Raw genomic sequence first — 15,977 nt, 5'->3', positions numbered from 1 at the left:
GAAATCTACTCGCCATGTACTTCTCATCTCCTTCAAGAGCTAGGGATCTACCGTTCTTATTTCCCATCTTACTTCGGTTTTCTAGGTTTATACAATTTTTTATTTCTTTTTCTTCTTTTCTTTACTTTGAGGATCCTCAATGCAGGTTTAAATCGACCTCTGACCAAATTCTCTCTGCAGTCAATTTATCCTACCAGTCGCACACTCAACCACACAACTTTCATGCAAACAGCTTGGAAAAACAGACAAAAAAAAAAAAGAATCTACGCCCTTCCTCAATTAGGAAAAAGAAACTCCTTTTTCTTAGCCCGTTCCTTCCACTGGGACTAGAATCCCAGCTGTTTCATAGCCCGGACAAACCAAAGCCGTAGCTCATAACTCGGACAAACCGAAGATGTATCTCATAGCTAGGACAAACCAAAGCTGTATCTCATAGCTCGGACAAACCAAAGCTGTATCTCATAACTTGGACAAACCAAAGCTGTATCTCATAGCTCGGACAAACCAAAGCTGTATCTCATAGCTCGGACAAACCAAAGCTGTATCTCATAGCTCGGACAAACCAAAGCTGTATCTCATAGCTCGGACAAACCAAAGCTGTATCTCATAGCTCGGACAAACCAAAGCTGTATCTGCGCTCTTTTCTATGACTTACTTGTCTCCCTTGGTCCGCTGCGCTGCCGGGTTCCCGTCAATCCACTTCTGACAGACGAAGGCAGACCTAAGATGCTGGCCCAGCGAAGAACTTCCTTCCCAGGTCTTTCGTTACCAGGTCCTCCAATGGACGCTGGCCCGTCGATGGTGTACAGCGCGTCGTCCTCCGTCAGCCAGATGGCGAGTATGAGGGTCCCGGGTTTCGACACCAAAAATGTTAGGGTGGTGCTCACTCTAACTTATTTTGCAAGGACCACACTGGAGACAAGTTAGTCGTTTTAGACACCTGCGGGTGGAGAGTTCACTCGTCGCTGTGCTCACAGCGATGGTCGAATGAAGTCTGACTCAGGCCTCGTCAGGCGCTTATTTATTGAGAGAAACAGAGTGGGGTTTAAAGTGGGGGTTTGGGAATACACAGGTTGGGCTGGAGACGCCCCCCTGCTGATCAAGGCATAGCAGGGGGCCTTTTACGACTTTCTGTAAACAAAGCACCTTTGATTGCTTCCTCTGAGTTTAGTCAATCAGTGGTAAACTAATTTTGTCTAGACAGGACAAACTAATTATATTACAGGTTACATTCCAACATAATCATACGATGAAGATATTCTGCAAACCCTAACACCACCCTTCTTGGAGTCCCTGGAGGAAGTGCTGGAGAGCGCTCCTTCTGGGGACTCCATTGTTCTACTGGGTGACTTCAATGCTCACGTGGGCAATGACAGTGAGACTTGGAAGGGCGTGATTGGGAGGAACGGCCCCCCCGATCTGAACCCGAGCGGTGTTATATTGTTGGACCTCTGTGCTCGACACAGATTTTCTATAATGAACACCATGTTCAAACATAAGGGTGTCCATGTGTGCACTTGGCACCAGGACACCCTAGGCCGCAGTTCGATGATCGACTCTGTAGTCGTGTCATCGTATTTGCGGCCGCATGTTTTGGACACTCGGGCGAAGAGTCGGAGTCAGCTTTATTGTCAATTCCTTCATGCCAAGACACACAATGAAATCGAAATTACATTTCCTCCATCCCACGGTGACGAGACACAGTACACGAGTAACATACAGGTAAACAACGGGGGAGAGAGTTCAGGACCCCAAAAGCCTGAAGATCACAAACTTCGCCAGAGGCGAGCAGTGCTTGCATCCCACCACAGAGTCCCGGCACCATTCCCGCATTCCACCTCTTCGCGATGTTTCCCCTCGTACAATGGCCCGGTCCGCCCGATAGCACGCTAGCCGCTCCAGATGCATAGCTGTTACGCATTGTCCGGTTCGTAGATCTCAGCAGGCATGTTGATGCCCAGCGATCGAACGTTCGCCAGAAGAAAGGAAGGCACGGCCGGGCAAGCTGGGTTGGCCGCCACCCTGGCCCGGACGCCCCTGCTCTCGCCCCTCTTCAGCCTCTTCGCACACCGCTTCCGACGCTTCAGGACGGAGCAGACCGAGCGGCTTTAATGTCCCCGCTTCAAAGTCCAGATCGCCACAAAACTCGCTTTCGCCGATGTCGAGCAGAACCAGTCCGCTGTACTTGTAGCACAACCCGGTGCGACGAGACGAACACACAAAACTGTCGGAGAAACCCACATTAAACGACAAAACAAAACACCGTTTGGGACAGAGAGAGGCCGCTGCGTGTCCATGCGCCGCCATCTCAAAGTGTTGTCCGGAAGTGTTGAGGGGCGGCGCTGTCAACTGATCACCACCTGGTGGTGGGTTGGCTCCGATGGTGGGGGAAGATGCCCGTCCGACCTGGCAGACCCAAACGCTCTGTGAGGGTCTGCTGGGAACGTCTGGTGGAATTCCCTGTCAGGAAGAGCTTCAACTCCCACCCTATTCACACGTCCCGGGGGAGGCGGGGGACATTGAGTCCGAGTGGACCTTGTTCCGCGCCTCCACTGTTGAGGCGGCCGACCGGAGCTGTGGCCGTAAGGTCATTGGTGCCTGTCGTGGCGGCAATCCCCGAACCTGCTGGTGGACACCGGCGGTAAGGGATGCCGTCAAGCTGAAAAAGGAGTCCTATCGGGCCGTTTTGGCGTGCGGGACTGCGGAGGCAGCTGACAGGTACCGGATGGCCAAGCGGAACGCGGCTTCGGCGGTTGCTGAGGCAAAAACCCAGACGTGGGAGGAGTTTGGCGAGGCCATGGAGAATGACTTCCGGACGGCTTCGAGGAAATTCTGGTCCACCATCCGGCGTCTCAGGAGGGGGAAGCAGTGCAACTAGGGGTGTAACGATACATCGATACACATCGATTAATACAGTGCTTCTCAAATAGTGGGGCGCGCCCCCCAAGGGGGGCGCGGTGCTATTCCTGGGGGGGCGCGTGTGACCCTGGGGAACAGGCTTTTTTTTTGGCAGTGCTAGAATAAAGTGTAATTGCGGGTTTACTACAGCAAGGGGGCAGTGGCGCTCTCATTGTTACTTCTGTCACGTTTGCGACAGTGCAACATTTTACGACTTACAAGACAAGTTAGGATAGTCACGGTGGGGAGGGGGGGCGCGAATAGATTTCTTCTTGCTAGGGGGGGGCGTAACAGAAAATAATTGAGAAGCACTGGATTAATCGATATAATGCTCTACGATTTATTGGCATCGATGCTAAAGGTAAACATCGATTTATATCGCCGTGTTTGACCTCGGACATTAGACGCGACTTTATTTTGAAATCCAGTTCATTGTTGCTTGCTTCCTTTTTCCGGGAGCAGTGCGTTGTTGTGTTGTGAGCAGAGCACGCACGTGAAAGGGGAGGCGACAACTAGTACGCGGCTCCTGGGCTGGTGCTATGGCTAGTGTCCAAAAAGACGAGGAAATTTGCTCCCCTTTAGAATTCAAGTCATTCGTTTGGAAGCACTTTGGATTCCAAAGAAAAGATGGCTCAACGGACAAGACACGTGCAGTTTGTAACTCCTGCCATGCGGTGATCAAATATTCAGGGAGCACAAATCTCGCCGCACATTTAAAGAAAATACACGACATTAAAGTTCAGTGTTAAAGTAAGCAATTTGTATACTACAATACTCTTGTAATTTCCTAAATAAAGAGTTTGCAGTACCTTGTTGATTTTGCGTATGAATTGTTATGTATCAGGATATTGTTCTATATTTTTTATTTAAAAAAAATAAAAAATAAATAAATAAAAAAATCGATCGTAGAGCACTATATCGCGATATATCGTGAATGAATCGCAGCAGGCTTTAAGATATCGGCAAATATCGTATCGCAGTTCTTTATATCGATATTATATCGTATCGTGACAAAAGCCGCGATTTACACCCCTAAGTGCAACGTCAACACTGTTTACAGTGGAGATGGCGTGCTGCTGACCTCGACTCGGGACGTCTTGTGTCGGTGGGGAGAATACTTCGAAGACCTCCTCAATTCCACTGACACGCCTTCCATTGTGGAAGCGGGGCCTGGGGACTCTGAGGCGGACTCTCCAATCTCTGGGGTCGAAGTCACCGAGGTAGTTAAAAAACTCCTCGGTGGCAGAGCCCCGGGGGTGGATGAGATCCGCCCGGATTTCTTAACGGCTCTGGATGTTGTGGGGCTGTCATGGCTGACACGTCTCTACAACATCGCGTGGACATCGGGGAGAGTGCCTCTGGATTGGCAGACTGGGGTGGTGGTTCCCCTCTTTAAGAAGGGGGACCGGAGGGTGTGTTCCAATTACAGGGGAATTACACTCCTCAGCCTCCCTGGTAAGGTCTATTCAGGGGTGCTGGAGAGGAGGGTCCGTCGGGAGGTCGAACCTCGGATTCAGGAGGAACAGTGTGGCTTTCGTCCTGGCCGTGGAACAGTGGACCAGCTCTTCACCCTCAGCAGGATCCTCGAGGGTGCATGGGAGTTTGCCCAACCAGTCCACATGTGTTTTGTGGACTTGGAGAAGGCGTTCGACCGTGTCCCTCGGGAGGTTCTGTGGGGGGTGCTTCGGGAGTACGGGGTACCGAGCCAACTGATAAGGGCGGTTCGGTCCCTGTATCACCGATGCCAGAGTTTGGTCCGCATTTCCAGCAGTAAGTCGGATTCGTTCTCAGTGAGGGTTGGCCTCCGCCAAGGCTGCCCTTTGTCACCGATTCTGTTCATAGTTTTTATGGACAGAATTTCTAGGCGCAGCCGAGGCGTTGAGAGTGTCCGGTTTGGGGACCTCAGCATCGCGTCTCTGCTTTTTGCAGACGACGTGGTGCTGTTGGCTTCTTCAGGCCGTGATCTCCAGCTCTCACTGGAGCGGTTCGCAGTGTGAAGCGGTCGGGATGAGGGTCAGCACCTCCAAATCAGAGTCCATGGTCCTCGATCGGAAAAGGGTGGAATGCCCTCTCCGGATCGGGGATGAGATCCTGCCCCAAGTGGAGGAGTTTAAGTACCTTGGGGTCTTGATCACGAGTGAGGGGAGGATGGAGCGCGGGATCGACAGGCGGATCAGTGCAGCGTCGGCAGTAATGCGGACTTTGTACCAGTCCGTCGTGGTAAAGAGAGAGCTGAGCCAAAAGGCAAAGCTCTCAATTTACCAGTCGATTTACGCTCCTACCCTCACCTATGGTCACGAGCTATGGGTCGTGACCGAAAGAACGAGATCCCGGATACAAGCGGCCGAAATGAGTTTTCTCCGCAGGATGTCCGGGCTCTCCTTTAGAGATAGGGTGAGAAGTTCGGTCATCCGGGAGAGACTCTGAGTAGAGTCGCTGCTCCTCCACGTTGAGAGGAGCCAGATGAGGTGGCTGGGGCATCTCATCAGGATACCTCCTGGACGCCTCCCTGGGGAGGTGTTCCGGGCATGTCCCACCGGTAGGAGACCCCGGGGACGACCCAGGACGCGCTGGAGAGACTGTCTCTCAGCTGGCCTGGGAACGCCTTGGGATCCCCCGGGATGAGCTAGATGAAGTGGCTGGGGAGAGGGAAGTCTGGGAGTCCCTCCTGAAGCTGCTGCCCCCGCGACCCGACCCCGGATAAGCGGAAGAAGATGGATGGATGGATGGATGGATGGATGGATGGATGGATGGATCTTCCTCCGTCGATGTGGAGCAATCAACCTCGGCCTCCATCGACTGCTCTTCCAGGTGCTGGTGGGTACGAGACCGGATTCGCCTCTCAACGGCACGGAGGCCATTCTTGGCGCGCTCCATCTGCTCTTTGCTGAGGAGAATGCGGTAACGCGCATTGACGAAGACGGCTGCCAGAAAAAAAATCATTGTCGAAGAGCTTGTCCTCTCATTGCTCCATTGAATTGGCGATTGGTGAAGCCAGAGGGGGCTGCTTGCGCAACGCTGCCTTCAAGGCCGACCATTCCTTGAGAAAGCTGCCGGGGGTGATTGAGGCTGACTGGAGCTTGACCGTGACATCGTATGGCATCTTGAGGATCGTGGCCAAGGTCTCAAGCTTTTTCCATTCTGACTCGGTAAGGAGAAGTTCCGGAGAAGCAGCCGCCAAGTCCTGGACATGCTCTCGTAGATGAAGGAGCCGTTTTGTCATGAGGTAGGTGCTTCCCCAACGGGTGGGCAGATCAACGACAGGGAGAAGACCTCGACGACGGAGGACAGCAAGCAGATTGGGGGTCCGCAGTCTCTTCACCACCTTACTGTCTTTTTGTTAGGTGTGTGTGTTTTTGTTCCTGTAAGAGGCCTTCACCAACAATGAGCAGAGCATATTTGCATAGGCGAAGTGTTCTGATTTGGATCATAGATTGTTGTTGGTCAGAAAACGTTAAGTTGCATTGTTCCACAGGAAAGCGGCAATTAATGTTACCTGATCTCACTCGCGGACGAGTCAGCCAACAATGGGAGACGAACAGCTGGTTGAGTGCTAATTTACACCACACTGCATTCTTTAGCTAAACAGAACTGTTTTTCTTTGTCAAGCATTATATACAGTTTGAAGTAGTTGCGTACAAGTTATCCCATATTTACTCACAGAGGCGTAGCCAAGCCGGGCGGGGCGAGCCGGGGCGGCGCCCCGGTTCGGACTCCCTGCGCCCCTGTTGGAAAAAAAAAAAAAAAAAAAAATCGAGCTTTTTCGATTCTTAATTCTCATGCCGTTTTTTTCTTTCGGTCTTGCGCGAATGTGCTTGCGCTATTCTATGTGCGCGATGTTATCCATTCACCGTTTGCCTCCCTGACCCGGATGTTGTTTTAGCGATCAGCGAACGGCGTGGGTGATGTTAGATTTTTTTTCCTGTGGGCGTGCGCCCCTACTGGAAAAATTCCTGGCTACGCCTCTGTTTACTCAATGTTTAAGTGTTTAGGACAAGTTACTTATTGTTATTGTGTGTTAATTTACTAAGTAGATAAAGTCTAGCAAAGGTTTAGTTGCATTGTTCCACAGGAAAGCGGCAATTCAAGTTATCTTTTTGAATTTGTCTACACTGTTTTTGCCATTATTCACATGTCCTGAGTGTTGTTAGTCACCTAACTGTTGAACAGAGGGTGTGTTTTTACTGAAATCAAATTCCTTGTTTGGCACGCTCAAACATGGCGAATTAAAACTCTTGAATCTCTTATCTGATCTCACTCGCGGACGAGTCAGCCAACAATGGGAGACGAACAGCTGGTTGAGTGCTAATTTACACCACACTGCATTCTTTAGCTAATCAGCAACATTCAAATCAATTCACTCAAATCATTCTCGTTATGAAAGATTTGATCACAAAACGTTTCCGTCTGTACGACTGGTCTTTAAATGCACCCGCTTCAATGGCAGAACGTGGATTAATTTAAAGACATCAAATGAGAATAATCCTTTATAAAAATTAAAATTGACTGACGCAAACGTGAGTTCTTCATGTTTTTATTGAACACAACATAGTGCTGACGCCGTACGACGTATATATCACGGGTCATTATGACGAGTTTGGTGGAGTTTTTACTGCTTCTTCCAACTCCTACCGCGCTGACTGTAACCTGACACTCTCTGGCTGCGTCTTGCCTCTTTTTTTTATTGTCGGACTCGGTGGGCTCGGTCAAAATCAGCACCGAGTCCGAGTCCGGCAAAAATGACCGAGTCCGACCGAGTCTGAACCGAGTCCACAGCCCTGGTCAGCACCACTAAGAACATCATCACCCGAGCCAACCAACGACCCTGGATGACTGACGAGGTTCGTCATACGCTGCGAGCACGGAACACAGCCCTCAAGTCTGGTGACAAGGAGGCACTGAGGACAGCGAGAGCCAACTTGAACCGTGCCATCAGGTTAGCAAAGCGAAGCCACAGTCGAAAAATTCAGGATTTTTTCCACGACGCCAATAACACCAGGAGCATGTGGCAAGGCATACGGGCGATTACTGACTACAACTTACCCCCCCCCCCCCCTGGTGGGTGAGGTTGATGCTGACTTCCTGAATGGTCTAAACAACTTCTTTGGGCGGTTTGAGGCACTGAACGGCACTCCGGCAGTTAAATCTGTTCCCCATCAGGAGGAGGAGGCACTCTGCCTTGATTCAGCCGATGTGTTGAAGACTCTGAGAAGAGTCAACCCACGTAAGGCCCCAGGCCCTGATAGCATACCTGGGCGGGTGTTAAGGGAATCTGCAGGTCAGCTGGCTGGTGTCATCGCAGACATTTTTAACATCTCGCTGGGCCAAGCCACGGTGCCTGTATGCTTCAAGGGTGCCTCCATCATTCCGGTGCCAAAGAAACCTCAAATCACCTCATTCAATCTACAGACCTGTGGCACTGACTCCCATCATGATGAAGTGCTTCGAAAGGCTGGTCAAAGACCACATCGTCTCCAGACTCCCCCCGACATTCGACCCATTCCAGTTTGCCTACCGGAAGAACCGCTCTACTGAGGATACCATGTCCTCCGTTCTTCACCTGAGCTTGGCTCACCTGGAGGAGAGGAACACCCACGTGCGGTTGCTGTTCCTGGACTTCAGTTCACCGTTTAACACTATCATTCCACAGCATCTAGTGGGAAAACTGGAACGCCTGGGCTTCAGTACCCCCCTTCGGAACTTGCTGCTAGACTTCCTCACCCTGCTTGCTTGTTATGAAGACAAATTTAGTTGTTGCATGCGCGCCCGCGCCTGCCTGCCTGCATGCGTGCACGTACAAGACCCACAATGCCCTGCGCGCAGCCAAGATGGACGGGAGCAGCGAGAGAACAATTATTTTGCCTCTAGATCTCGGGGGGGAACGGAGCGTAAGTTATGATCAATGCGGCCACGTTGAGTTGCACTTAGGCTAATGTTTACATTATGTACAAATGTCAAGGACGATTATGTCACCCAGCTTATATCATTGATGTGTTGTGGGGTCGTCACTAATTATTTGTGTTTAGATAAATGTCTGAGCTATAATGGTGTAATTAATGATTAAAACTTGAAAGTATCTGTTTATTGTATTCGTTTGTATGTCTAATATAGACAAAGCCATCACAAAACTGTTGTAATTATTTACATTTTGATCTAAATTAGCCTTGAATAAAGACTAAGCAGTCACATGAATTAACAGAAAAAATGGACAGCCGGACTCGTGGTCAAGAGGCCGGACTCGGACTCGGTGCAAAAATCCGACCAAGTCCACAGCCCTGGATAGGACAAGAGAAACTCTCCCAACAGGACGGAGACAAACACAGGAACAGAAGCCGGTTCCTATAGTTGAGCCACAGGAAAACCAGGCAAAACCAGTCACACAGGAGTTAAGACGTTACCCTTCTAGAGCAGGGATCTCAAACACCAGTCCTCGAGGGCCGCATTCCTACATGTTTTCCAAGTTTCCCTTGTTAAACACACCTGATTCAAATGATCAGTTCATCCTCACGTTCTGCAGGAGCCTGATAATTGAATCAGGTGTGTTTAACGAGGGAAACTTTTAAAACATGTAGAAATGCGGCCCCCGAGGACTGGAGTTTGAGAACCCTGTTCTAGAGTTCAGACTACTTTTGTGATCGTGTAACTGAGGCATGTTGACAGTAGATTACTGCTACCGATTGGTGTCTAATGTACCTTTCTCATTTAGCGAAACTGTAACGTAACCTTATTTGACAGAATGGTCTCGTGCCATGAGTGGAGAAATGGAATCACGTAATGACAACAACACATTTACCTTGACTACATTGCCAGAGGGTAAGAAAGCAGTGGGGGGTAGATGGGTTTAAGCTCTTAAAACCAATGCAGATGGGTCCAGCAAATTTAAGGCACGTTATGTAGCCAAAGGATACAGTCAAAAGCAGGGTGTAGATTATTATGAGACTTTTTCACTCACCGCCAATCTGACAAGTGTACGAGTGTTAATGCAAAAAGCGGCACAAGAAAACCTGATTTTACATCAGATGGATGTCAAAACCGCTTACCTTCATGCGCCAAATTGATTTTGCGATTTATATGGCACAAGCAGAAGGTTATGAAGTCACATCTGACAAAGGTGAAATGTTGGTGTGTAAGCTGGGAAAATCACTATGGCTTAAAACAATAGGTACAAACTGGAACAAAATGTTACCGTTTTTTTCCGTGTATAGTGCGCCCCCATGTATAGTACGCACCCTAAGAATGGCATGCTGATGCTGGAAAAAAGCTTGTACCCATGTATAATACGCACCCAATTTTTATGAATGTTTTCTAATTTTTTTTTTTTTTTTTTTTCAAGTCCCAATGATCGTCACACACGCAGGGAGGCAATGGGTCCCATTTTTATAGTCTTTGGTATGGTCTTAACTAGGCTGGATGTAATTTTTTTTGTTGGCGTTGATTTCTCCGACTGCCCCTAAACGCACCACCGCGCTCCGTGCGCGCATGGGCTGCGGACGTGAAAAAGGCGGATCTGTATGAGAGAGACGTTGAAGAGGAATAAAAACACCCTTGGAAACCAAAACTTGCCCCTCGTCGTGACTCGGAGCCGCAACAAATGTTTCGGATTTGTGTAGGGTACATTGTGACAGACAGCAAACTAGCAGGTGATCGAGCGAGCGTCTGATACAAGAGCATTGCGGTCGTATGGAGCGTGTTTGAAATGAACAGCAGAGACAAAAGGAACAAGGCAAAGTGTTGTGAAATAAAATATTACCTGTAATACGTATTTGGTTATTTGCTGATTGAAACTGCTAATCAAACTGTGAATTGAAACTAATAGGAAGAAAACATATCTCGCTCTTAATATAGCTGACGTGTCTTGCGCATACGTTCTGCGCATCTGTAATGGCGGCCTCCGTATGACGTCCGGTCCGCGATGGAGATTAAAAACTGTAGTATTGCTGTTGTTATGTTATCGCGAGAACTGCAAATGACTAGAGAGCGAGCAAGGAACTAGCAGCTAACAAGAAACGGACATGTGGAAATAAAGGAGTTGAAGTTAAACAAAGACTGTTTTATTGAGGAACACAACATTTTGGCGACGAGGAAACGGTTTATCACGAACCCAGATGCAAGAAAGGACGACTAGGATTCTACGTCCATACTGAGAAAAAAAAAAAAGTGAGAAGACACCTGTATCGTGTTGGCCATGTCGAACGGCGATGGTGCCGGAGCCGGAGCCGGAGCCGCGCTGGGACAAGCTGCACCTGAACCCAGGTACGCCCAACTGAACGCGCCTGCTGCGTTGAACCTTGGGGCGTCTGATTTATTCACAGAATATAGCCTGTGGAAGGACTCCTACAGTTTTTTCGAAGTTGCCAGTGGAACTATTAATGCACTAGACTTAGTGAGGAGGGCCACATGACTGCATTGCATTGGAGCACCTACGCAAAGAATTTTTGCCAATCTACCTGGAAGCGAAAGTACGTATGCACAGACTGTTGCTGCTCTAGACTCGTATTTCACACCACGAAGAAATGTAGTCCTGAAGAGACACAAGTTTAGACAGAGGGCTCAGTGTACTGATGAGTCAGTAGATGCTTTTGTGAATGCGTTGAGAGAATTGGCGAAATCATGTGACTTTGGTGCACTGGAGGACGATATGATAAGAGATCAGATAGTGGAAAAATGTGCGGTGAGGAAGCTGCGTGACAAACTGCTTCAGGAAGATGGACTGAGTTTAGATAGAGCGTTGTCAACTGCGAGAGCTTTTGAAGCAGCGCAGGCAGAATCTAAACTTTTCACGGAGAGTGCTTATCACAAAGCTGGAGACGACCGCATTCGCTTCACCGAGAGGAGTGTGCGTGTGGATCCCAGACGGACCGGAGATGCGAAGCAAGGAAGGAGAGGCAGCCAAGGGCAAGCCAACAGCACCACCCAGTGTTACAGATGTGGAATGGACACTCACACAGCAGACGACTGTGGAGCTAAGACAGCAACGTGTCTTTTCTGTAAGAAAACGGGACATTATGCTCGCATGTGTCTCAAGAAGAAAAAGAAAGCACAGGGAGAAAGTAACAGTGACAAATATAAAGACAGAAGTAAGGAAAAAGATAAATCAAAGACTGGTAAACCAGTGAGAGCAGTAGTGCAGGAACTTTCTGATTCAGACTCAGATGAGTTTATCCATGCTGTAGATCCTGAAGGCACAGAAAGAGTCAATGTAAATGGACAATGGCTGAAAATGGTCATAGATACAGGAAGTGGAAGAAACTTCATAGGAGAGGACCTGTTCCAAAGAACATTATCCACTTCAACAAAACTTAAACCGACTAAAAAGAGATTTTATGCATATGCACAAACTACTCCACTTAAATGTGTAGGTTACTTTGAGGGAGTATTGAGATGGAAAAACAATAAAGTCAAAGATAACATATGTGATAGAAGGAAATGTAGAAGCACTGTTAGGCAGAAAAACAAGCTTTGAGTTAGAAATACTTAACACAGGAGAAACGGTGAACAAAGTATCACAAGAAGAGAGATTTGACAAACTTGTCAGCGAGTTCCAACAAGTTTTCAAAGGACTTGGTCAGATTAAAGGATACAGCCACAAGGTAACAGTCGATGAAAAAGTACCACCTATAGCACAGAGACTAAGGAGAGTCCCTTACCACATGATAGCTGTAAACCAGGAGCTAGACAAGATGCTAGAACAAGATATTATAGAGGAAGTGAATGAAGGATCTGAATGGGTTTCTAACATTCTAATCATTCCCAAGAAAGAAACGCCAGAAGTAAGATTATGTGAAGACCTCAGGGAAGTGAATAAAGCAGTGATTAGGGAAAGACACCCAGTACCAACAGTAGATAGCATCTTACAAGCAGTGCAGGGAGCAAAAGTGTTCGCTAAACTGGATGCCAGGAAAGGGTTTTGGAAATGTGATCTAGCTCCAGAATCCAGACCCTTGACAACATTTATCACACATAGAGGGTGCTACCGTTTCAAGAAAGTTCCCTTTGGACTATCAAGTGCACCTGAAGCCTATCAGAAGGCTATGGACTCTATGTTATGTGGAATGCCTGGCACAGTTTGCTACATGGATGATGTAGTGGTTTTTGGAGAGAATGATGAGCAACTGGAACAGAGACTAAGACAAGTCTTTCAGAGATTCAAGAACAGAGGTTTAACCCTGAACAGAGACAAGTGTGCTTTTGGACTACAACAAATAGAGATACTTGGACATGTGATCTCTTCCGAAGGAATCAAACCAGACCCAAAAAAGGTTGAGGCTGTCTGCAAAGCGCCTAGACCTGAGAACATTCAACTGCTTCGTTCATTTCTAGGTACTTGTGGATTTCTGATGAAGTTCATACCAAATTATGCAAATTTATCAGAACCACTAAGGAGACTCACTAGAAAAGGACAAGCATGGAAGTGGACAAAAGAAACAGAAAGAGCATTCCAAGCAATGAAAGATGCTTTGGTGAGTGAGACATGCTTGGCCTACTTTAAACTAGAGGCACCAACTGTTGTGATCAGTGATGCAAGTCCAGTTGGACTTGGTGCTGTTTTGATGCAGACACAATCGGATGGACAGAACAAGCCAATAGCCTATGCAAGCCGTTCACTGACCCCAACAGAACGTCGTTATTCACAGATAGAACGGGAGGCTTTAGGATGTGTATGGGCAGTGGAACATTTTAGACCTTACCTATGGGGGGCCAAGTTTACTTTACAAACAGATCATAAACCTCTCATTTACATGTTCAACCCTGAGAAAGCAACACTGTCACCACCGCGAATACAGAGACTTGGTTTAAGACTACTACCATATGACTACAAAATAGAACACATAGTTGGAAAGACCAATGTTGCAGATTCACTATCGAGACTTTCATTACAAGAGACAAGAGACTGCTGTGAGTATGTAGAAACATACGTGGACAGAGTGTTGTCAGTAACACTGAATGAAATACAAGCCATAAGTATTGATGACATAAAACAGAAAATGACAGAGGATGACACAATGGAGAAACTAAAGTTAATACTGGAGACAGGAAAATGGCCAAACCCAATTCCAGAGGAATTGCAGCCCTATAACAGATGTGCTGGAGACTTGAGCAGGTATGATGGACTTGTGCTGAGAGGACACAGGATAGTGCTGCCGAGAGCAATGGTGAAACAAGCACTGAGGATCGGACACGAGACTCACCAAGGGGTGGTCCGTACAAAACAATATCTAAGGAGCAAATTCTATTGGCCCAACATGGACCTTGATGTTGAGAGACTGATTAGAAACTGCTCCGCCTGTGTTCTTAACCAGCCATTACATGAAGATCAACCTCTTCAACCATTAGAGCTACCACCTAGACCATGGACCAAGATAGGTATTGATTTGATAGGTCCTATCCAGAACCAGTACATCCTAACCATGATAGACTACTATACTTCATTTCCAGAGGCTGTCATCATTTCTGACATTTCATCAGACACTGTAGTTGCAGAAGTAAAGAAGGTGTTTGCTAGATTTGGTTACCCTTTAGAGGCAGTCACTGATAATGGCAGGCAGTTTGTAGGAAACTGTTTTGAAGACTTCCTTAAATCCTGTGGAATCAAGTACATTAGAGCATCACCTTATTATCCAAAGAGCAATGGGAAAATTGAGAGATTTCATAGATACCTAAAGAAAGCCTTAAGAGCAACTAAATGTGAAGGAAAGGTGTGGAAAAAGGAGCTTTCACAAATTTTAATGGCATATCGCTCTACACCACATAGAGCATCAGGAGAGACGCCAGCCATGCTTATGTTTGGACGAGACATCCGCACCAAGTGTCCAACTCTGGAGAAGGCGAGTGAAGTACCAAAAGGAAAGGAGAAAACTGTTGATATCAGAAGCCATCACATGGAGTACAAAACTAAAATGAAACAGTATGCTGACCAGCACAACAGAGCAAAGGAGCACAACTTTAAAGTTAGTGATGTTGTTTACATTGCTAGTATGGAAAACAGAAAGCTGGATTCTACTTTTAAAGATGTCAGATATGTTCTTTTGAGAAACACAGCCGACAATTCTTTTGAGCTGGTCAATACAGAGGATGGATCAAAAGTGATCAGGAATGTCAAACATCTACGACATACGCCCATTATAATGGACTTTGATGTTCCTGAGCATCCATTGGTTCATGCTCAAATCAACAGTGACTCTGTGGATGTGCCGATTGCTAATACCGACCATGCAACCGAGAGACCACCTGAACCGGACCCAGCTGTATCTGATATCATCACTACCAGGAAGGGCCGAGTGATAAGAAAGCCCATCCGATACAGAGAGACTTGAAAAGAGAGACTATAAGTTTGTTTGTTGTTATGTGAGACAACTTGTATTGATGTAAAAAGAAAAAAAATGTTTTTGTATTCTAAACAAAGGAGGAATATGTAGTATCGCTGTTGTTATGTTATCGCGAGAACTGCAAATGACTAGAGAGCGAGCAAGGAACTAACAGCTAACAAGAAACGGACATGTGGAAATAAAGGAGTTGAAGTTAAACAAAGACTGTTTTATTGAGGAGCACAATAAAAACAAACAATATTTGACAATAACACACCATCAAGGATTGCACCATCGCATCAAACGATGTGTCGTCAATTATGGATTTTTTTGACTAAGTGTGTTGGGCAGGATGGCTGAATGTGATGCGCGATTGACAACAAACAAGAAGAAAGGTGAGTTTTATTTCGGGGGAGATTTGTCATGTCTCGTCCCCAGTTTTGCTATGTGTCTAGGTTGCCATAGTTTCTGTTCGCGTCGCCCCTCTCTTCCTGTGTCACCTCAATCGATGTAACGTGTTTTGTATTTAAGTCCTGTCTGCCCCTCGCTCCCCGTTGGATCATTGCGTGTGTTACTGTCATTCTGTTCCTGTCTTTGGTAATGTCACCCTGTCTTTTTGTTCCACGACTTTGTCGGTCAGTTCTGTTGTTGGTTTTGTTGTACCATGACTTTCTTTAAAAAAATAAAAAAATAAAAATAAAAAATTAAAACATTTTTTTTTGTACCCATGTATAATACGCACCCCAGATTTTAGGACAATAAATTAGTTAAATT

This window comes from Syngnathus typhle, linkage group LG8, assembly GCF_033458585.1.
Source record: "Syngnathus typhle isolate RoL2023-S1 ecotype Sweden linkage group LG8, RoL_Styp_1.0, whole genome shotgun sequence".
In the NCBI taxonomy this organism is placed as follows: domain Eukaryota; kingdom Metazoa; phylum Chordata; class Actinopteri; order Syngnathiformes; family Syngnathidae; genus Syngnathus; species Syngnathus typhle.
The sequence above is the reverse complement of the archived record's forward strand: the minus strand, read 5'-3'. Positions refer to the sequence as shown.